We start from the raw sequence: 24,105 nt of genomic DNA on the forward strand, positions 1-24,105 counted from the left end.
GGAAGAAGCAATTTTTTTCCCATACAGAATTTATGTCCTTGGAAGAGAGAGAGAGAGAGAGAGAGAGAGAGAGAGAGAGAGAGAGAGAGAGAGAGAGAGAGAGAGAGAGAATGGTTATCTGACTACCTAAATAATTTAAATAATTTCTCATAGACTTTCTTTGGTACCTCAGGAAGAAAACAGTACCCGATTCGTGGTTTTCTTTTTTCTTTTTTTTTTTAACTTTTTTTATTAAGAAATTTTCTATTCACTTTATATACCAACCACAGATCCCCCCTCTTCCCTTTTCCTACCCCCAGCCTTCCCTGCAAAACCACCCCCAATCCCCACAATTTTCCAAATCAAAGTCTCCCATGGGGAGTCAGCAGAGCTTGGTACACTCAGCTGAGGCAGGTCCAAGCCCCTCCCCCCTGCACCAAGGCTGTGCAAGGTGTCACACCCTAGGCATTGGGCTCCAAAAAGCCTGCCCATGCACCAGGGACAACTGGGGACCCCCCAAACAGTTCAAGCAAACAACTGTCTCCCATATCCGGAGGGCCTAGTCTAGTCCTATGGGCCTTGATAGCTACAAGTCCACAGTTCATGGGTTTCCACTAATGTGGCTGGTCATCTCTGCATGTTTTCCTATCATGATCTCCACATCCTCTACCCACAGAATCCCTCCTCTCTCTCACTGGTTGGATTCCCAGAGCTTAGCCTGATGCCCAGCCATGGATCTCTGCATCTGCTTCCATCAGTCAGTGGACAAAGGCTCTATGATGACAGTTAGGATATGAATTTCTTAGTGTTCTCACCTTAGGCTGACTCTTTAGTTCAGGCCCATTGATAAACTACACAGTGGTTTTCATTTGGAATTCTAATCAGTTCAAGACTGAGAAGCAAATTGTATACTACTTTATTATTTCTGTGCATATTTTCAGCAAGGAGGGACCCTAAGAGAGGCACATAGATAGCCCAGCAAAGGAGAAATAAATGAGATCTACATGAGCAAACTGGGAGTGTGTGGGAGGGTAATGGAAGGCAAAGAATGGGGATGAGAACATAAGGAAACGGGAGGATTGAGCTGGACAGGGACAGAGTGGGAGAGCAAAGAAAGAGATACCATGATAAATGAAGATATCATGGGAATAGGAAGAGGAAGGGTGCTGGGGAAGCTCTCAGGAATCCACAAGGATGACTCCACCTTGGATTGCTGGCAGTGGTTTTCTTTCTGCTATAGGAAGAGGGGCTTCATTCAACACAAAACTGGTTGAGAAGCTCGTGGACTGCACAGTAGAAGAAAGTACAGAGCTGTATGGGCTGGGCCCGATTCTCTCTCTCTCTCTCTCTCTCTCTCTCTCTCTCTCTCTCTCTCTCTCTCTCTCTTTCTCTCTCTCTCTCTCTCTTACGTGATCTTTGTCACATCATCATATTCTGGGACTCAGAATCCTCTCCTGCAAGGTAAAGAATAATGGTATGATCGGGAATCAAACTTGTAAGGTTCTTCTCAGGTTTAGTATTCCTCAAATGCAATTCTACACTGAGTAAGTTTCCCATACAGCGTTACATCTCTTCCATCTCTTCAAGAGATGCAACTGGGAAGAAAATGGGGAAGATGCTGGCAAAAATTTACAGTTCTCATCACAGAGTGGCTATTGCATAAGTCTTAGGTCAAAAGCCACAAGGTTTCTCTGCATAAGTAAGTTCAGCATTCTCTTGACAGCTCCAACTTGCCTAGCATCCTGAGAACCCCAGCCAATGAACTTTTGGTGGTAGGCTGCCTCCAGCCTTCTGAATTCTTCCAACTGCTCAAACAGCTCTAGACACTTCTTCACTGTTGTAAAAGGCACATGCAAGTCTGGTCTCTTTCCCTCTTGGCAAGGAACCTCAAAGTCCGGCAATGTTGTGGAGGTCCCTGCAAGTGTCACAGCCAGCCTCGAAACCATCTGTAGGAGAGGCAAAAATGAAACTTGGTTCAGTTCACCTTAGTTACCCAGCACTGGTTCAAGCTTCTGGAGTCTGATGCCAAGTATTTTATTTTATTTTACATATTTAAACATAGTAAAACTCGGGGAAAAGTTTCCTTGTGATGATTATCACGACAAAGCTTTAGGTATGCCTACATCCAAACTTTGCAAAGTACATCTCTATAGCAAAACACCTGTGACTTCTCCCATAAGAATAGGCTGTATGGACTGTGAAGAGTGCTCAGGATAGGGCCAGGCAGGATGGGTTTATAATAAGTATAAGGATGGGTCCTATTGACTGTGAAGAGTGCTCAGGATAGGGGCCAGAGAGAATAGGTTTATAATAAGTATAAGGATGGGTCCTATTGACTGAGAAACAGTGCTCAGGATAAGGGCCAGGGAGAAAGCATTTGTAAATAAGCATAGCAAACTCTTTTGCAAAGTATATGGAACCTCTTTCATGAGAATGGGTTCTCTTGACTGAAACAATGCTCAGGAGTTTGGGAGAATTGTGGTGAGGGCTAGCTCCATAGACTAGCAAAGGATCACCAGTTATCAAACATCATCCACTCCAGCCTGCCAGGTGAATAGGTGTTGATTTCTTCCATTGAAGAAAAAAGTCTGAGTGTTTAACAATTCTGGTTTCTCTAGTGTTTATCTGTGAGCACATGAACTTTATATCCTTCTAAACAATCTGATCATCAGGTAGTGCAGATTTCCTGGAGCTGTTATGCTGGATGCTGTTTTCTGAGTATGTGAAGAGTATGCTACAGCCAGCATTCCCAGGGTGTCTTCTGGAGAACTATCATACAAAACTGCATGCTACTTCTGTCTCCTCGGGTGAGATATCAGGTATGAGAATGATAGAGAATGGAGGTGAAGTAGAGAGATACAGTTGAGAATCAAAGGGCTGGGAGAACTCAGAGATCAAATGATGACAGTATTGAAAAGGGTGGTTTTACCCAGGAGCAGTTACCACAGGTTCTTTTTGTTGTCTTTCTCCAAGCATCATGATATCCATATTCATGCCACATCTGCATTTTTACATGGAAACCCTCTTTGGGTCATTGTTTTGAGAATTGAGAAGACCAAGGATATAGTTCACTCATAGAACATCGGCTTACCAGGCCTGAAGTCCTAGATTCTGCCTTTAGCAAAGCAGAAAATTAAATGTAGAGATTGGGTTTGTGGTAGGTCAGGGACAGCTGTGCTCATGACAGCCCTCCCCCTGGCTGGGTGGGTGAGGAGAGGTGGTGGTAAACACTCTAGCCAGATTCACCTCCCTTGCATTGAGCAGCAGCCAGCACTTGCTGCTACTGTTTCTGCTATACCATGTCCTTGACAACTACAGATTCTATTCTTATGGAAGATAGAAAGCTCACACCCTGGAAAGTAAAATGCTTATTCACTGGTGCCCAGACTACAAAGCCTTGAGCATGAGGTTGATAATGTGAGATCTTCTCATGGCTTTCTTAATCAAGACTGAAGTGTTGACATTACTCTGGGTGGAAACAACAGAGAGAAAACACTTGAGAAGAATGAATTCCCACTACTTTTAGACTTTGTGGCCCCCATATTAGATGTGGCCCAGAACCAAAGTGCAACCAAAAGGATTTGTGGGAGATTAACCTCCAAGATCTATTGTTGAAAGGAACTTTTGGCTATGTCGATAATGCAGGAGACATGAGCTACAATAATCTTAATAGTGCTAGCCATAAAATCAAATGTCATCCAGAGGAAAATGAATAAATAAATCATACAACATTTATTCAATTCATTCAATGGCATGTTCTATAGCAACAACACATAATCATACAAATAATACAGATGTATCTCAGCAATCCAATATTAGTGGAAAAATAAATCCTGAGAATTACATACAGTATGGTGCCCTTATAAATCATTGTTATTTGGGGAAAGATGTAGATAGCACAAAAAGAAAACAAAAACCAAAGTTGAAAAGTGATTCAGTTGGAGGTAACCTGGTCCTGATACAGGAAGCTTCCTTTGGTGACAAGAGATGGCCAGTTGGGACTATGTCTCCCCCATTATTTCGAGACTTCATTAGAATTACCTTCATATATTTTAGGAAGATTCTACTGAACTAGGTTTCCATGCCATGCTTCAAACACCCTGCTATTCTAGCTATCTCTCCCAATAATCTCTTTGTCAATCCCATCCCCTCCTCTCCTGATCCTCCCATTCTCACCTCCCCAGTCCACCCATAAAATCTATTCTCTCTTCTATTTCCCCATCCCAGGGAGATTCATGTGTCCCCCTGGACCCTTCTTCTATACTTAATTTCTCTGGGTCTATATTGTAGTTTATCATTTACTTAATGGCTAATGTTCACATATAAGTGAATACATTTCATATTTAATTTTCTGGATATGGGTAACCTCAGGATGATTTTTTCTAGTTCCATCAATTTGCCTGCAAATTTCTTGCTGCCATTTTTCTTTAACATCTGAATGATAGTCCATTGTATAAATGTTCCACATTTTCATTACCAATTCATCTGTTGAGTGTGGTGGTATTGTGTTCCCCAAAATATTGTATACCCTAATAAACTTATCTGGGGTCAGAGAACAGAAAAGCCACTAGATATTTAGGATAGGCAGTGGTAGCACACGCCTTTAATCCTAGCATTGAAGAGTCAGAAATCCGTGTGTTCAAGGATACATCCAAGAGGTGGGATGGGAGGTTTTTGGTTGTTTGAGTTATGGATATTGTTATTGTTTATGACGGTTGGTTACAAGTTGTTAATTAAGCTTCAGGCTTTCGAGCAGCAGTTCAGCTGAGACCCATTCGGATATGAGGACACAGAGACTTCCAGTCTGAGGAAACAAGATCAGCTGAGAAGTTGGCCAGGTGAGGTTAGCTGTGGCTTGTTCTGTCTCTCTGATCTTCCAGTTCACCCCAATACTTCGCTCCAGGTTTTTTTTTATTATTATTAATAAGACTCTTTAGATTCATACTACATCTGGCGCCAAACGTTCGTGGTACGAATTCATGAAAAAGCTGCTTGTCTGTGGCCTTGTGGGCCCCATCTCAGGCCTGAGCTACACTCAGCTGGGTGTGGTGGCGCATGCCGGTAGGATTTACTGAAGAAGGCAAAGGCAGGAGGATCCCGAGTTTGAGGCCAGCCTAGGAGAAGCTACGACCAGGGCTGAACCACAAACAGTGGTGGGACAATGGAGGCAAAAGCTGCTGCTCCAAGTTGCTGGCTCCTTCTCATCGTGTTGGTGACTGCAGTGATGCTGCTACCTGGGACAAAGGGTTTACTGCTGCTTGTTCAGAGAAGAATTGCCAGGACCATTGTGTTACAAGAAAGTATCAGCAAAGGTCAGTTTGGAAAAGTTTGGCAAGACAAATGGTGGGGAGAAATTGTTGTGAAGATTTTCTTTTCTAGGGAAGAACGTTCATGGTTCCAAGTGACAGACATTTATCAGACTGTGATTGCTGCAAACCACAGGAGGCACCAAAAAAAAAAAAAAAAAAAAAAAGGCTACAGGGAACCATAACCATGCCTAACAGCAAATTTGAAATCTTCAAAAGGATGATGGGATCCCACAACAATGATTCCACCTGGACTATGGTAAAGCCATTAAGACGATTAACACCACTGAAAGATATCCAATTTTTGAGTTCTTTACATATTTTGTGTATTAGTCCCTTAATGTAGAGTTGGTTAAAAAAAATGAAAATAAAATAAAACAAAACAAAACAAAAAAAAACACACAAAAACTTTTCTTTTCTGCAGGTTGCTGCTTTGCTGAGTGATGGTGCTATTTGCCTTACACAAAAGCTTTTCAGTTTCATGAGATTCTATTTATTAATTGTTGATCTTAGTGCCTGTACTATTGGTGTTCTGCTCAGAAAGCCAATGTGTTCAAGGCTGTTCCACACTTACTTTCTAATCAGGTTCAGTGCATCTGATTTTATGTGAAGGTATTTGATCCATTTGAAGTTGAGTTTTGTGCATAGTGGTAAATATAGATCTATTTGGATTCTTCTACATGCAGCCATCCAGTTTGGCCAAAACCATTTTTTGAAGATGTTATTATTTTTCCAGTGTGTATTTCTGATCTCTTTACCAAAAAATCAGGTGTCCATACATATGTGAATTTAATTGTCTGGGCCTTCAATTCAATTCCATTGATCAATGTGCTTGTTTTTATACCAATACTATGCTGTTTTTCTTACAGTAGCTTTGTAGTACAACTCGAAATCTTGAAATTGGGAATGGTGATACCTTTGATAGTTCTTTTATTTTTCAGGATTGTTTTACTTATTGTTCTAGCTAAGATTTCAAGCATTATATTTAATATGTATAGGAAGAGTAGACAACCTTGTCTTGTTCCTGATTTTATTAGAATTTCTTTGAGTTTCTCTTCATTTAGGCTGGCTATGGGCTTGCTATAAACTGCCTTTATTACATTGAGGTATTTCCCTTGAATTTCTAATCTCTACAGGACTTTTATCATGAAGAGGTTTTGGATTTTGTAATAGGCCTTTTCTGTATCTAATGAGATAATCATGTAGTTTTCTCTTTCAGTTTGTTTATATGGTAGATTACATTTATCATTTTTTTATATTAAACCATCCCTGCATCTGTGGAATAAAGCCTACTTGACATGGTAGATGATCTTTTTTATATTCTTGAATTCAGCTTACAAGTATTTTATGGATTATTTTTACATCTGTGTTCATAAGGAAAATTTTTTTTTAATTCTCCTTTTTTGTTGGGTCTTTATGTGGTTTGGGTATCAGGGTAACTGATGCCTCATGGAATGAATTTAACATAGTTCCTTCTGTTTATTTTTGTGAAAAAAATTGGAGGAGTAGTGTAATTACCTCTTCTTTGGAAGTCTGGTCACTAAACAAAGCTTCCAGGACCAGGATTGGGTTGTCTTTAATTGAGATACCAGTCAAAAAATCCGATGGAAATCTCCAAACAACATAGGCTGTTGCCAAGACTGTATGTTGCTCTCAACACACTTATATCAAGGTCCCATTGCTGAAGACAACACTCACCCAACTTACTGAACATGTAGAAGTCGAGCTTCTGCCCATGTAGAACCTTCACCCCTAGCTTCTAGCATCTTTGGTACAGGAAGGTACTCAGAAGGCAACTAAAAAAGAATGTTAAACATCAAAATAGTCATAAACCCTTGGATTTATAGGGCTGTCCTGCCTGCAAAATATGCAAGGGCAGTAGTAGCACAAAACTTGTGAGTGTAACCAACCAATATCTAATTTGATATAAGGCCCACTCCACAAGATGAAGCCCACACCCAACACTGCTCGGGTGACCAAGAACCAGAGAGTAGATGCCCCAGGGACTTAAGGTATGATAAAATACTACTATTCTTAATAAAATGTGGTGATAAAATGACTCCTAATGATATTCTGCTACACTTACAGATCAGTGCTTTATTTGGCTACCATAAGAGTTTAACCCTGTAGCAAATGAAAACAAATACAGAGACCCACAGCTAGACATCACAGAGAGAGAGAGAGAGACAGACAGACAGACAGAGACAGAGACAGAGACAGAGAAACAGAATCCTTGGAACACACAGCTCTAAATGGGATGTATTCATTAAATCTCTCCTATCGGAGCTCAGGGAACTCCACAAAAGAGGAGGTAGAAAGAGTATAAGAGCCAGAGGAGATGGAGAACACCAGGAAAATAAAGCTCTCTAAATCAACTGAGCAACATTCATGTGAACTCACAGAGACTGGAAGAACAAGCACAAGACCCGCACAGGGTTGTGCCTGGTTCTCTAAATATGTACTATAACTATCAGTTAGTATTTTTATGGGGATCGTCAGTGTGCAAAGGAGTGGGTCTCTGATTCTTGTGCCTTCCCTTGGGTTCTTTTTTCTGTTGGTTTGCCTTGTCCAACTTAAATGTGGTGGATTTTGTTTCTTCATATATTTTATTTTGTTATGTTTTGTACTTATTTCTTAGAAGCCTGTTCTTTTCTAATGAGAGGCAGAAAGACAGCAGATCTGGATAGGGGGAAGGAAGGGAAAAACAGGGAGGAGTAGAGGGAAGGGAAACTGTAATCGGGATATACTGTATGAGAAAGAATCTATTTTTCAATAAAAGGGAAAACTTCAGAAAAAATAAAAGACAAATTTCTCAGGATGGTGGTTATTTCTCATAAAGAAATGGGATAGAGTCATCATATTTTCAACCTAGGTAATTATTTGCATGGTGTATTTGTAAATGCATGTCATGTTATGGAAAACATACAATAAGTAAATAAAATAAACTATACCCAATTCGAAACTGAGAGCATGCCATGAGCAGAGGTCATGATCATTCAACTCAAGCATCTATTTTACTTGGTTCTGTCCCACTGTGAATACCTGATAGAAAAAACTTGAGGTCAGATTTCTTTCATGGTTTCAGAGGATTACAGTCCATTCCAGTATTGGGGAACATGGTAGAGGCTTCCCATACCACGGCAAACTAAGATGTAGAGAATGAATCCAGAATTTTCCAATACTCATCCTTAGTGACCTATTTCCAATAGCTCTGCCATACTTTCTAAAGTTTCCACGACTTCTTAGAATAGCACATTAGCTAGGGTACCACAAGCACTCAAAAGACAAGGGTGTGGGGGATGTTTCAGATTCAAATCAGAAAAGCACTCAAGAAAAATCTCTCTGGGGAGGCATATAAGGGGATCTCAAATCATCTCTAAGAAAGCCACAAAGCTGGCTATGTGTTTGGCATCTTCTTTTCTACTCTGAGCTGATAGCAGGATGAGAGTGCAGCCCAAGGCCACTTTCAATCATGTGAAAAGTCAAAATCATTGCCCCTTGTATTGGTTTTCTATTACTTCTGTGACAATTTGTCACAAATTTAATAGTTTAAAACAGAAGTGCATTTCTGTAAATCAGAAGTCTAATCCATGTTCTGCAACATGTCATCCACACTGTGTTTCTTTCTGGAGTCTCTAGAGGACAATTATTGTTGGATCCTCTCAAAGACAATCTGTCTTTCCAGATTCAAGTGTCTCTCTCATTCTTTCATGGCCTTTCCTCATCTGTATAGCATCAGTAGCAACTTGAGTCTTTCTCACATTGCATCATATGGTACTACCTCTGTTTTCCTGTCCATCTCTAAAGATACCTGTGATCACACATGTAATATAATAATCTCTCCACCTCAAATCCTTAACTGAAAATCACCTGCCAGGGCCTCTTTTGCCACGCAAGGTAACACAGCATATTTGCTAGTTCAGAAAATTACACAGGACCTTGATTAGAGAGCCATCGTTCTGGCTACCACACTCCAGTGAAGACCCATCCAATTAGCTCATTTAAACTAACTTCCTCTCTCTCTTCAACCCTGCTTCAGTTGCTTTGGAAGCAGCTGCTTTGAGGGTACAGAACTGGAAGAAAGGAATGAGAATTAATAGACTGAGAAGGCAGGAGCAGGATACATTAAGGGCTTGACTCCATCTCAGAAATCACCAGCCCCCGAGTGAAGTCAGGCTGAATCAGTCCCTAACTCATTTCATTGAGCAGGGTATTGAAAGTCTGGGCCACAGTAGCTGAGTGCATTGAGGCATGTAGGCTTGCTTTGGAGACAGGGAATCCTGACAATATGGATTTAAAAGGAAAGTCAAGAAATTCAAACTCTTTTATAGAGATGTAATATTGGAGCTGGCAAGCCATGTGTTGGAGCCTAGATCAATGTGTAGAATCAATAGCCTCGAGCCAGGAACTGGTGGAGATTCCTCTTTTCTTATCACATTTTGTGTAGCAAGATTCTTTATAGAGTCCATTTTAGGGCCACACAACTTGAAGTCCTATGGAGAATATATAAAGATGAAAGAGTTCTCAAAATAAATAGAATGTGTAAAGAGACAAGAAATATAACCAACTTGTTCTGAAAGAAGGGATCCAAAGCAGTGGTACCCATTGTCTTCAGATTAGCTTTGTCACACAAGTCACTGGGACAAGTCAATACCTAGTTTCTCATCTAAGCATTGAGAATTTTACCTATGAAGTTTGATGAGTGTAGTGTTCCTGGCATAAAGCATGTTTAACCTATTCTCTGCTGTCTCCAGTTTGATAACTGACATGCCTTTTCCTGCTGCACAGCCTTCCTTCTGCCTCCTGCACCTACCCACTGGGGATTTTGGAAGAGACACATGGCTCAATGGTAAACAGGAGATGACTCCTGTAGGCTCAGAGTTGAATTCACCCTTTTCATCCCAACTCCATGTTTACATTGGTAGCTAGGTATTATGGGAACATTTACACCACTGAAAAGGACAAACGACACCAATAGGATTCTACCTATGAACTCCATTGGAGCCACTTACCAGAACCCATTAATGGATAGCATTATTATTTAGGCTGGTGTGCTCATGAGGAATAGGACACTGTTAACAACACAACTATAGAGGATGCCATCCAGCTGTCTAGTCTATACCTGTACCATTGTAGACCTTATGTAGCATGCTTTGAATTTAATAATGTTGCTATTGAAATCAAATGAACTGATATATAACACTTTTAGCCCAGGACCTTGTATGTCATATCCCTTCACTAAGTGTGCTGTTGGGTTCTGCTAGTACCAGTATCATGGCATAGCAACTTTACCAACACCGTTGTTAGTGCATGAAGGAACAGGTTTTTTTCTTTTGTATTTTGTGTATTAAAATGGAAGCAATGCAGCATTCTTATGTGTTGGTAATCCACAGAGTTAAAGTGAAAGCCTCATTTCTGAATCCCATGTTTTCCTTCCCCAGTTATAATATATGGAGGTTGGAAGTGAATACAGAGACATACCACTCTTTCTCTCTAATCAGAAAGGCTTTATTATTAAACTAACCAGCTCACACTTTCTTCCCTAAAGATCAGTTCATTGCTCAAAATAGAGACGTGTACATTTCAGCCCTAAGACTGAACAGCCAGCTCACAGAGCACACTAGAATTCCTGACACCAATGTTAGGGTGCCAGGCCCACAAACAAACTGGAAAACCTTGTCATTAGAGGGTCTATGTGTCTACTGGGACTCCATCTCACTAAGAATCAAACAAAAACAAAATCAGGTTGTGTCTTTGAGAAAGAGGCAGCTTCTCAAATGAAAGGCATTAAAAGAGAATTCTTGAGGGAAGCAAGATGGTTTTTTCAAGGGTAACTTTAAAGTCAGAAAAAAAAGAGTTCTTGTTTTTCAGAATAGTCATGTCATGAACTGGTAAATACTCAGCATGAGTACTTAGTCTTCCCATGGGTGTCATGGCAGACACACCTAATTGATCATGGCCCTCTCTTCCTCCAAGCTCATAAGAAGCCCAGAATGCTTCTCAAAGCAACACTCTAGGCAGCCATTATCAATCAACCAGAATGGCAGGTAGTATTAAAATATACTTGACGTCTCCAGTTTAGATGAATCAGGGGAATGGAGGGGATGCTATTAAGGGGACCTTTTAAGTCCTAGGATTCCATAATACTCAATGATGGCATTAATATTGAATTGGGTTCTCAATCATGTTTAGGAGAGTTTTTGTTGGCTCCTGTATACGATAGGATCTCAATTTGCCACATATTTTCTGCTGATGAAATGTTGTTGATGGCAGTAGGCTGCTAATTATTATTACTACTATTAATAACAATAATCAGCCACTCTGATTTTCCTGGTTTACTAAAGAAGACAATTTCTTAGATTCATAAAGCATAACATCCCTGCCTCCCTCCTGCTGACCCCAGGCCCACGGCTGTTGTATGGAAGATACTACCTCTGCAAGATACCTTCTTCACTCTTCTGGGCTTCCAGCTCATGGCCTTTCCAAGGCTTTTCTCTTTACACTTTACAAAACTGTAAAGTCAAAACTGAGAAAGGGACTGCACAAGAAGTTGGCATCAGAGCACAAGAGAATCCCTATCTCCTGGCCATTGTAAACTTGAATCTCAGATCAGCTCCTTCTGTGTAACTCCATTCTTTGCAGTGACGTGCAATCATGATTGCATGGAAAGGTTGGATGCTCTAATTAAGTAAGATCTCTTCTCAATTACAAATTGAGTACATCTCTATTAGAAAAGTCACTGTGGGTTAACACTATATTTAGAGGCTGGGGGATCAGGAGACAGCACTGTGGAACGTAGCCACAGTTATACATAGACATATACACATCTGTATTTGCATTCTCTCCCACACATGAACACTCAGCACAGCACACACTTGTTAATTTAATTTATTTATAAACATAACCTGCCAAATTTTGAGATGATGGATGATCTGGAGCTTTAATAAATCTAACACTGAATGAGCCCAAGAAATTGTCTAGTGTCAGCTTTTCACTAAATGCAATTAGTCATGTGGAAATATTACAGATATAAAAAATAATCTTCAGCTGAATTTCATAAATTTGGTAGAGTACACAGAATGGTAGGAAAGCAGCTCATCCAGAAGGAGATGCATTAAGGAAAGGTAGAAAGAAGAGAGTGACTGAGGGAGGGGGTGTAGCAAGGGAAGGAGAGCAGAAAGAGAGGAAAGGGAAGGATAGCCAGGTGGAAGAAATGAAGAAAGGAGGGAACTGGGAGATTAAAAGTGATATTGACTTAAAAGAGGGCAAAAGAGCCCGCTTAACCTTGCGATTGCATAAGGGCTGGTCTATGATGCAAGCCGGACTGCCTTGCAGGTTCCTCACCCAGCACAGGCATGGTAAGGGTTAGAGTTTGGAGCCTTGTTTCTGCATTCTCCTCACTTCCCCACCAGGAGACACACACAGGAGCAGAGTTGGCTGCAGTTCTGTAGCAGAACCGTGGTGGCTGGAATTCTGCCTGCCTCCTATTCGATTCCCAGTTTCCCCCAGCTTTTAGAGGCCTGGCTTTACACCCAGGCTGAGACAGCACTAAGGGACATGTTCCATGAAGGGGATATTTGTGAGGTTGGGGACAATGCCTGACACATTGCCAGGGCAGTGGTGGCCTTGTGTGGTGAAATCAGTTCTGAAGAAAGAGATAAATGTGTTGACTTCCATCTGAATGCAGAGGCCAGCAGCTCAGAACCTTCTCTTCCCTCCCTCCCTTCCTTCCCTTTCCTTCCTCCCTGCCTTTCCTCCTTCCTCTCTTTGATTTTCACTTTTTCTTTTCAGCTCTTTGAGACATCTCACTCTGTAGCTCAGGCTGGCCCAGACTATGTAGTCTCACTATGTAACCCAGGCTGACCTCAAACTTGTGGCAAGCATGCTACCTCAGCCTCTCAAGTGCTATAATAGTGGATGTGTGACGACATGCCTGAAGAAGCACTGATTTTCTAGTAGCGGAATTCTACCATCTGTTTTGGTGGATGGAATTCTGGAGCCCATTTCTGAGACAGTCCTAGATCCTAACCCTCAGCTCCCATCTGCTAAAGAGTCAGAAGTTTGTATGATAAGGTGAGCTGCTTGTATGCAACACCCACTCCAGTGACCCCACTGTGCCTGACAGAAAGCAGGACTTCAATGCTGCACAACTAACAGCATCTGTGACCTTGGGCACCTGAAGTCACGTGAACTTCTAGGCCTTCGTTTCTTTCTTTTTCTTGTTCATGTGTGAGGAAAAATCACTTTTATTTGATAATCTTACTGAGATGAAAAACTCAAGGAAGTTGTCTAATTCTGTCTTTAAGTAGGATTTATGCCTTGGTTTTTATGTTTGTTTGTTTGAATTTAGAAATAGGGATAACGAACCCTCATCTAAAGTATTTATTATCAGAAGAATTCTAGTTTTCAGAGATTTTGGATTTGGGAATACATACACATACACATTGATATATCTCAGGAATGAAACTCACCTCTAAACATCGAACTATCCTTGTTTTATATACACCTGGTAACTTAGAATTTAGGTAACTTCATAGAGTATTTTTAGCGCATCTGCATTTAGGCTGTGATCTGTTCTAGGAGGTTAGCAGGGGAATTTCCACTTGTGAGGTCATGTTAGTGCATGACATTTCAAATTTTGGAGTATTTTAGATTTTCAGGTTAGGAATGCCCAGCCTGTCCTTACATTATAAGGTTGTTAATGTGGATTCACTGGGGGTGATACAGGGTGCTTTGAAAAGCACCTGGAACATAGCAACTATTGTGAAAGAATAAGCTGTTCTTTTTGTTAGACTTCATCCTAAAAGACTATGAAATGGGAAGAATACACAGCCTCACTTTCCCATTTAAATGAAGGTGGTACTGAGACTAACATAGCAAGTACCCTACCTGGGATGATGTCTATTCAGTAGGGTGGAGCGATGATGCCTCTTGTGTCATTGAAATGTAGAACTGGAAATGAGGTGGTGAGGAGGTGTATGTGTGTGAGAAGCATTTACATTTAGGGGAAAGACTGTCCTCAAGAAGGATGCAGAGAGACGCCCAGGTTCTACCCCAGATTCTAAGTAACTGAGTGCGCAGCACTAAAATCCCACCAACAATAAATGGAATTAGCTGTATAAAGTGTGATTTGAGGAGCTGATCCTGCGGTGAGGTTGGGGCTGGCTTTCAAACTTAATTATGCACATGCGTCTCTGGCGGAGTTTATTGAATCATATGGTGTAAACCATAAACAAACACTAAAAACCTGGCTGGGCTGACGGCTACAAGCTACAAAATGATCTTGAAAGATCAAATATTTATTCTAAAATCCCAGGAGCTAACCTCTCTGCATTAAAGGAAAAAAGCAAGTGATCCATTCTTCCTCAACAGTAGCTTATGAATCTTCTCCGTGATTGGAATATGCACAAACAAATTACTGTTTCTGAGTGCCGTTCTGAACAGAAGAACCTGTTTGGGTGACACACCCAATGCACAATCTAAAGGATTAGTAAACTGTCGTGGCAGTGAATTATTTCTGCACCTTGACATATATCAACCCCGTGATGCCCTGCTCAGGGAATACAGGCACCTGGGCTCCCCAGTCGTTTTCTGCATTCCTGTGACAAGGCCTCATTAGGCCTGGGAGGACTGAAACTCTCAGCAGGGTGGCTTCTGAGGGTGGCTAATGGGAAGTGGAATTCAGACTTCCCATCCACTGCCTTCTATACACAGTGTCATGATGAGGTGAAAACTCAGGCTTCCTTCTCATTTCCTGAGAAAACAGGCTCTCAGCTGCTCCCCACCCCAACCGAAATGGCTGTCATATTGCTCATTTCCATTCCATTTGGGAGCTGAAATGCAAGCTTGGACCACCAAACTTTGCTGCAGTTCTGGGATGCATCTTAAAAGGTGTTTTCTTCCCTCCCTGTGCACCCACACCCTTCTCATGCATTCTTCTTCCTTCCTTGCTTTTTTTTTTTTTTTGACAATTTACCAACCAGCTCAAAGTTCACAAGTCCTAGTGGCTGCCCGCTTTGTCTATGTTTGTGATGTTCTCTCTCTCTCTCTCTCTCTCTCTCTCTCTCTCTCTCTCTCTCTCTCTCTCTCTCTCTGTGTGTGTGTGTGTGTGTGTGTGTGTGTGTGTGTCATATATGTGTGTGTGTATGTGTGTGTATACATATAAATATTGTTGCTTAAGAGCCCACAGGAGAGAAACTCCCCTCCTACAGGCAGCTCAGACTATCTACAAATGACCACCTGGCCCTGCTCCTCTCTGTAAGACTTCACAAATCCATCCAAACTTTCAAGATAATAAGTTTTATAGAAGTACACACAAGTCAAGAGGATGATTTCAAATTAAACCAGGGTCAGCAAGAATGAATGAATAAACAAACAGATACAAACTTTTTTTTTTTTTTTGAAGATTTAGTTTTAGAACTGAGGTTTCCAGGATTGTGTTTAGGATAGCCTTGCAGTACGTAGGAGATATAATGGGTGACTATTGTTCACACATGGAGGAAAAGACCAGCATTATTGTTATTGTTGTAAAGTGCATGGTTACTTCTGCATCATTTGACTTGCCTTACTTAGTTAAATATAACTTTTGGCTCTCTAAACATGTTAATTCTAGTTGAGATCCTGGGGCTGGTTATACCTAGAAAGCAAATTTTGTTTACCACTATTAACAAGTCAATATTTCAAGAAAAAAAAATGAGGTTGGACCTCGTTAGCTTCACTACACATGACACACCTTATTGTGGATGTTCCTTCCCATAAGCATTGATCTCTACTGTTCCCTGTTACCCACTGATCCTAAACCCCTTTCAATCAATATGTCCCTAGCCACTGTAAAGGGGTGAGAGCATGCATCCTGCTCAGATCTATGCTTTCCTGCTGGAGCTGGGGCAGGCCATCCTTTTTTGAGGGGAATGCCATCTCCAGAGTCCTCTGTCTTCGTATCTACTTTTGTCATTCATGGACTACTGTTCTCTAATGGTGTTTTTCAGGATCTGGTCACCTGAGAGGCTTGGGTGTCCTTTCAGTTCTAACACCATGGTAACAGTGGAGAGATGAGAAAGTCCTGGGATGTGGTCTTTGTGCAGGCCTCCTTGGTTTCAGTAATTCTTTTATCAGACAGCCTGGATAAATTAGGTGAAACTGAGACCCTGGAGGCAGCAAATGAGGAAGGATGACAAATGTCCACTCTGGGGGGTTCTTCCTTCTGGAGACATTCAGAGAGATTTCCAAACATTAATAGAGGATGAGAACCCATGTGGACCCAGGAGTTAGGTAAGTATAGTAAAGCATACATGGAGCTAGAGACAATGTTCATGTGCACTGGGAAGCAGGGAAGCTAAGTGTGTCATGTATAGGCCCTACCCAAGAACATCTGTGTTCCATGGATGCTCACAAGCCTTTGAAAACACTGACAAAGCTCACTAAGGTCTTTTAGCCCAAATTTGCCACTGCATGTCTCTTCATTTTTCAAGATGTTTGAAGGAGTCCCTTTAGCTGCAGTATACAAGACCATTCTTTTTCCAACTCCTGAATACCCAAGTTGTGGCTGCCCATTCCTTGCCAACCCTCATCCAGTCCCAACTTACGCATATCTGGCAATATCTTGTGATGCTTCCACCTAGAAGTGGCACAGTTAACTTGCATGCTGCCACTCCCATTTGTGGGTGATGACATCATTTGTGCCCATGAAATATTAAACCACCTGAGGTTGAACTGAAGACCTGAGTCTGAATCTCTACTCTGGTCTGTCTATATACTAAGTCTCTCAAATCTCTGCCCAAATCGCTTATGTTCATGTCTACTACTCAGTACTGGGAGTAACAGACATCCAAAGTTTATTAGGCATGATTCTAATAAGATACTTAGTGCTAATTCTCCTACTCTCAAAGCAGTTTTAAGAGCAGTAAGGAGTGTACAGTAATTGACTGGGACACCCGAGCAAGAGGGCTACCTGACTTTCTGATACCCAGAAATGCCTGTTGCAAAGACTGCCATTTTATACTCTGATGTGGTGCCACACAATCCTTTTTGATTCTGCTGTCTCCTTTTGGCTTTTTGACTCTATAAAGCCAGGTTCACAGAATCTTTTCTCTGGACCAAGACTGGAGAATGTTGAGCTGATGGGAGAATGACTGCTGAATTCCACACAGTGACCAGCCTGCTTCTGCTACATGCTTCTCTAAGACCCATGAGCACAAGAAACAAGCTTGGGAATTCTTTTCCACACACTGACAGTATATAAGAGTGTACAAACAGTTTTCATTTCACCCGAAAAAGTCTGATCTGTCTCCATCCTGGGAAAGAGCCAAGGTCTAGGGAGAAGTGGTACCCAGGATGCCACTCATCCAGGCACAAGCAGTCACTGTTGTGTCAGGCCACACTCAGATTCACCAACATCTACCTCCAAACCTCTGACTTTCACATGGTTCCCCACCCCCACCCCAGCTTGATTTTAGACAAACATCCCAACCATTTCAGTTGATTTGAGGTAAGGGATCCATCCTGAAGAGATGTTTGTTTCCCAGATCAGTATTAGTTACTCATGACCATGGGAGCAGCCAGACATACTTCTTGAGCCATGTCTTAGCAAGTTTACTTACCTTCTTCCTTGCTATTCTTTTGTTAAAGTCATCAAGAGCCTAACTTTTGAGTGTTTTCTGGGCCCCTGGCCCACTGTCTGGCTGAGGTGTTAAGGGATGAAGAAATGTTCCTACAATAGGCCACAGATGGATGCAGCTGCTACATCGGGCAGGGTAGGTAACCCGCAAATTGGAATGTGAGCCAATGAATAAACATACATTGATTATGTTCATTTAACTACCAGTGTAACTGCCTATGGGGAGGATGGACTAGTGGAAAAAAAAATTGATGAGCTGGTTAATGTGGCTTATTGGCGAGACAGTTTTAACGTCATGCGGCTTTAAGAGTCCTGTTTAAAAAAAATTAATGTGGAGATTGCATTTTAATGGGTCTGAGTCCGTAGGCAGAGAGTTGCAAATATGTGTCCCTAGGGGCAGTTCCTGCATTAGCTTTTTGCTGAGATCTTTTGGGGTGGGAGAGGGTAACGTATCATCATATTGAATACTTGTTAAGTGCCGATGCTGCTGTCCATGCTGTAGGGCTGAACAGGGAATGCATTCGGAAGGATGTATGGACTGCAGTGTATGGCTCCCAACTACTGAGCAGGTATCAGTGATTGAATGTTCTGGGGCTAGAGATCTGAGATGGAACTGAGACAAAGATTGATAAATGAAATGGGCCCTGAACTGATACTTGATACTGAAAGTGATGGAAAGGGGGAGATCAAACTATACTGGATTTAGAGGACTTAGATGATATTACACAGGAAAAAGAGAGAAGGGGGAAGGAGACAGAAAAAGGAAAGACAGAAGAGAAGGAAAGGAAAGAGAAAGAGAAGAAAGGAAGGAAAAGGAAAGAGAAGGGGGACATACCAGCTGATAATCTTCTCCCCTACCCACTTTTTCTCCTTTGATTTCCATGTTCCTTCTTAGAGAACAGGTGTCCATCAGAAGGGACCTCTCCTGATGTCTTTGTAATAATCTCAGTCAAACATGCTCATAGATCCAATATTTGACCTCAGGTACCACAAGAGGTCTTCCCATCCAACCAAAATCCAGTTAACCTCTCTCCCCATATTAGGAAATCCTGGTGAACTCTCCTACTTACCCAGTTTCTGCACTGTGCCTGGAGCCCTCTGATTACATGATTCTTTTCCTATGATCAGTTACATGGGAAATCACATCTACTTCTGCATTTGGAGATACTTCCGCTGTCCCTTCAAGTTCCTCATTGTGCAGCTGACCAGTAAGTCATCTTGTCAGCTGTCAAATCATCTTGTAAGTCATATTTTTCACAGAATTCCTAATTATCAGAGGGAGAATTGGACAGAACCCATCAAACACCCAGCCTGGGCAAGAAAATACAAGCTGCTCTTCTGTGCAACCATCCTGTCCCCAGGAGGTGCCCCAATGGGCAAGAAGCTGTGATCAGAGCTCAAGACACTTGATACCACCATCATTTAGAAGAGCCATCTTGTTGCCCCAAATATAGAAATGATGACTTGTCTTTTCACCCCCAATTTCCCTTGCCTGGAGGACTTCTTAAACCCTGGGTCTCTTTACACTTGGCCTAAAAGCAACCTTTTCCCATTCTCCTCTGATCCTAACGCTATCCCTGAGGTAGGTAGAACAGATATTATTAAGCTCATTTGAATAATGAGCAAAAGAGACCCAGCAAGATGAGTGCTTTGCTTTATGTTCCTTGAGAAGGAATCCTTGTCTGGTTGACTCTCTGCACAGGGATTTTTTTCATCATTCTAGGAACCTAAGAGACTCAGTCATCCTCTTTTCAAGCTCTCATGTGTTCTGACTCCATCCATCAGGAGAGGGAAGAGAGGAAAGGGAATATGAGGATGGAGGTAGGGGACACGATGCAGTAAAGAAGACTGTCCAGAAGGGGAAAATGTTTATGTGCCTAACGTATCGATGACTGCTCATTAGTCAGGGAGAGGTCAGGGCACCTGCCGATAATGATGTCTGCATTATGGTACTTAATGGAAATGGTGCAGGACCTGCCCCATCAAAAACTAATCTGCCTGAGAGACACCCAGGCCCAGCACAGCAAGAATGTGATCCCTGCTGGGGCCAGCTCCAGGAACAGAATCCAAAGCCATTATATCCGAAGGCCCTGCTGTATATGCAGTGGGTCCTGCTGATTCAGACAGTGAAGAGACTTTAGCTATTAACAGGGCCAGGAGAGGACTGGAGAACAGCTATGAGGCAGGAGGCTTAGCCAAGGTGCCTATAAGGAAGCTAAGGATGAGGACACAGTTTCTTTCTCCAGTTGCATGGGGGTCTGGGGCTGAAGGATCTGCAAGGATGCAAAAGCACTTTGTTTCTCTCCACATTTCACCCTAAGCATAGCCAGGTGTAGGTCAGTCCCATAGCTTGTAAGCTTCACTGGCCAGCAAACTTCAAAGCACATGCTAGAGAATTCTTACAATATCTTTCTTCAAATGTATTTCTCATATGTGACTACTTTTTTGTGGGTGATGTACTTCCCTGGCAAAGGAAGTAATTCTATGTCAATCAATTACTCTTTTTATGGGTTTTTATGTTTTTTTCAGGGTTCCTATTTGTTAGAAGAGGAGTAGAGAAAGATTTCAAAACTCTTAACCCCTAGCAAGTCCATGGCAGTCATAACAGTTGGCTTGTAGGTGGGTACCACTAGGAGTAATTCTGCATGGAGAGACCTCAGAGGTCTCTGTCCATGAAGAAAGGTCCTATTATGACTTGAATATGAAGTTTACTCTACAGCTCCTATGTCAGAGAACTCATTCTCCAGATGGTAGAGCTGTTTGTGGAGGTTGTGGAACATTTAGAAGTGAGGAAAAAGTAACTCACTGGAAAAATGAAAACGTGTAGATCCAGACACTGTGTCACATCAAATCATGAGCAAAAACAAACTTCCACCTGCCTAAGTTGCTTCTTCTCAGCTATTTAATTGCAACATCAAGAAAAATAACTGATAGAGAATCCACCAGGCAAGTTGTCTTTGTGTTACGTCAGAATGGCTAAGATCAAAAACACTGAAGACACCTTATGTTGGAGAGGATGTGGAGCAAGGGGAACACTCTTCGACTGTTGGTGGGAATGCAAACTTGTACAGCCACTTTGGAAATCAATATGGCGTTTTCTTAGAAAATTGGCAATCAACCTCCCTCAAGACCCAGCCATACCACTCTTAGGCATATACCCAAGAAATGCTCACTCATACCACAAGAACACATGCTCAACCATGTTCATAGCTGAATTATTTGTAATAGCCAGAACCTGGAAATAACCTAGATGCCCTTCAACTGAAGAATGGATAAATAAAATGTGGTACATATACACAATGGAGTACTACTCAGCAGAGAAAAACAATGACATCATGAGGTTTGCAGGCAAACGGATGGAACTAGAAAAAATCATCCTGAGTGAGGAAACCCAGACTCAGAAAGACAAACATGGTATGTACTCGCTCATAAGTGGATACTAGATGTAAAGCAAAGGATAACCAGACTGCAACTCACAACTCCAGGGAGGCTACCTAGTAAAATGGGACTGACTTCTAACTTGACAACAAATGTGCAGTGTAACATTGGGCATCTCTTCTCTCTCTTCCCTCTTCCTCCTCCTTTTCTTCCTCCTCCTCCTTTTCATTGTTGATAAAGAGTCTCACTATGTAGTCCTGGCTGGCTTGGAGGGACCCATTCTGTAGATCAGGCTGGTCTCAATCTCAAAAGAGATCTGCCTGATTCTGCCTCCTGAGTGCTAAGGGTCAAAGGTATGCACCGCCACTCTGTACATGCAAATGGATGTCTGAGTTTCAATATCTCCACTTGTACCAAAAAAAACAATTGTCTCAGAGGACAAATTGGAAGCTATCTCCCAATCTAAAGTTGCATGTGTATGAATTTTGACCTTTATTATTATATATCTGTGGAGGTAACTTGTTATAGAAGATGGGACCCTAACTAAAAATTTAGGGCACTTTTGGACACAGATAGTCACTCAGTAGAGTCATCCAGACACACAAGATCTCCTGAGCACAAGGGATGAGGTTGGGAGTGGATTTGCATAGGAGCTGTGCCTGCTGGCTGCTTCTAAAGTGCACTTGGCAGAGAGAAAGACCTCCACCTTCTACTGTACTGAGATAGTGGGGATGTCTTTTTCTCCCCAGGTTTCTCCATCTTCAATGGATCACTTAATTGCCTCCTCCTTGAATCCCAGCCCTAGAGTTCTTACCTGCAACATGGAAATAGAAGCTGAGGTCCCAGAGTTTGAGAGAAGTATGAACTGCTCCCATTTTCTAAGTCTACAAACAAGAAAAACAAGCCAAACCAAGTTTATCAAAGTCCAATCATAATTTCAATGTTTATACTTAAAGGGTGTGATGGGTTTTGGTTGTCAACTTGACCACATCTGGAATGAACTAAAACCCCAAAAATGGAGAGGCACACTTGTGATGGATTTTTGCTTAATTTGAAGTGGGAAGAGTCACTTTTAATGTGGTCTTTTCTGGGTTGAAGATACAACTTCAATCAAGAGTTTTTGAGGTGGGAAAGCTTACCTCTAATTTGGGCCATGTCTTCTGTTGGAAACCTATATAAGGACAGGGAAGAAAGAAGATTTTACTCTTTGCCAGCTTGCTCTCACCTTGTTAGCAAGTCCATTCCCTCACTGTCATTAATGTCCACTTTTTTTTTGTAATTCCAGAATATACTGAAGATTAGTGGAGACATCCAGCCTCTTGAACTGAATGACTATTGGATTTTTGGACCTTCTATTCATAGGCACCCACTGTTGTATTAGCTGGACTGCAACCTATAAATCATTCTAATAAATCCCCTTTCTGTATATACAGAGAGATTCATTCTGTAAGTTCTGTCACTCTAGAGAACCCTACAAAAGCTAACACTTTGAATATATACAGATGCACAGGTTTAACAACATTTTGCAACATTTATAACAGTGAAGGCAGATAGAAAGGCCCTTCTCTCCATTAAAGTCCTCTCTCCTTGCCCTCTCTTGCCAACTAATCTTACTTGTGGTAAAGGATTCAATGAGAAAATGTTCATAAAGTGCCTGGCATGACATAGAGAGGTAGGCACTCAATAAACAGTAGCTATTATCTTGATGATGATGTATGGGTATGTCTGAAGTTCTGTGAGACCTTGTGAATACCTCCAAGTCACTATGGGGAGTGCAGTTTAGACTATTTTCAGACTCCCTCCTTCAGGTGCAGACCCCTCCTTTGGTGGCCATCCTTCTCCCATTTGCCCTATAGACACTATTAAGCATCCTTAAGCTTTAACTCCCCAAATGGGTGTTTCCAGCTTGCAGGCTGGCAAGTCAGTCCCCACAAGGAGGTCAATTCCAGGCTTTTGGAAAATACATGAAATTTTCTCTGCTCCTTGGCATTTATTTACTGCAGATTATTTATTGTGGAAATATGAGATGGATGGTTATGGAGGGAGAGAACAAACAAACTTACCTTCCTCACTTCCCTTAACGTGTCTGAGTTCCTATGTGCATGTGCTGAAATGTCTATAATTTACTCTTCAGTTTTACAATGTTTATAGCTTTTATGTCATTTTAAGGTTATTTATAACAATTATATAAGGAAGCAAAGTGCCATAAACTGAAGTAATTTACTGTAAAATATCTGAAATGCTAAAATATCAAATGGTGCGTTACTGTAGTACTAGGGCTGTTCTTGGAGAAAAGGAAAGGGGGGTGTCTAAAAATATAGCCTATTCCCCATCAACCAGTCTGTTACATCATCTTGCAGAGATTTATAAACTCAAGAGCACCTGGCAAGTATTAATTTAATTGTGTTGCAGGAGGGGCTGGAACTGAGAAAATATGGTTCCTTGTCACAGCATTCATTCACGTGTATGGATGATATTGAAGCCAAACACAGAACATGAAATGGACCACAGCCTTCTGCCCTTGCCTGTGAATCCTGAGCCCAGGGCATCACACTTTTCACAGCAGGGAGATAATTAGGATAAGTCCTGTGCAAATATGATTTTTCTAGATCCAGAAAGCCAACTGTACCCATTAGTTCTGATTACCCTTCTGTTGTGATAAAATACCACAATCAAAAATAACTTAGGGGTAGAAGGGTTTGATTTGTTTTAGCTTACAGTTTCAGAGGGAGGGAGTCCATCAGGGTGGGCAAGGCATGGCTGCAGACATAGTAAGCATGGTGACAAGACTAGGGGTCTGGCTGATGACATTTCATCCACATACAG

At 41.6% G+C, this 24,105-nt stretch overlaps 1 long non-coding RNA gene across 1 annotated transcript; it reads right to left on the minus strand.

The window, feature by feature from the left end:
* Positions 1–369: 369 nt before the first annotated feature.
* On the minus strand, positions 370–24,105 carry LOC128107891 (uncharacterized). Its single transcript, XR_008217240.1, has 6 exons — positions 23,998–24,105; positions 22,419–22,450; positions 22,094–22,163; positions 18,972–19,166; positions 6,984–7,081; positions 370–1,925 (listed from the first exon to the last, which is right to left on the minus strand). It is a non-coding gene; the product is annotated as an uncharacterized LOC128107891 (long non-coding RNA).

Source organism: Peromyscus californicus, unplaced genomic scaffold, assembly GCF_007827085.1.
Source record: "Peromyscus californicus insignis strain IS unplaced genomic scaffold, ASM782708v3 Scaffold_12__1_contigs__length_115047231, whole genome shotgun sequence".
Lineage (NCBI taxonomy): Eukaryota > Metazoa > Chordata > Mammalia > Rodentia > Cricetidae > Peromyscus > Peromyscus californicus.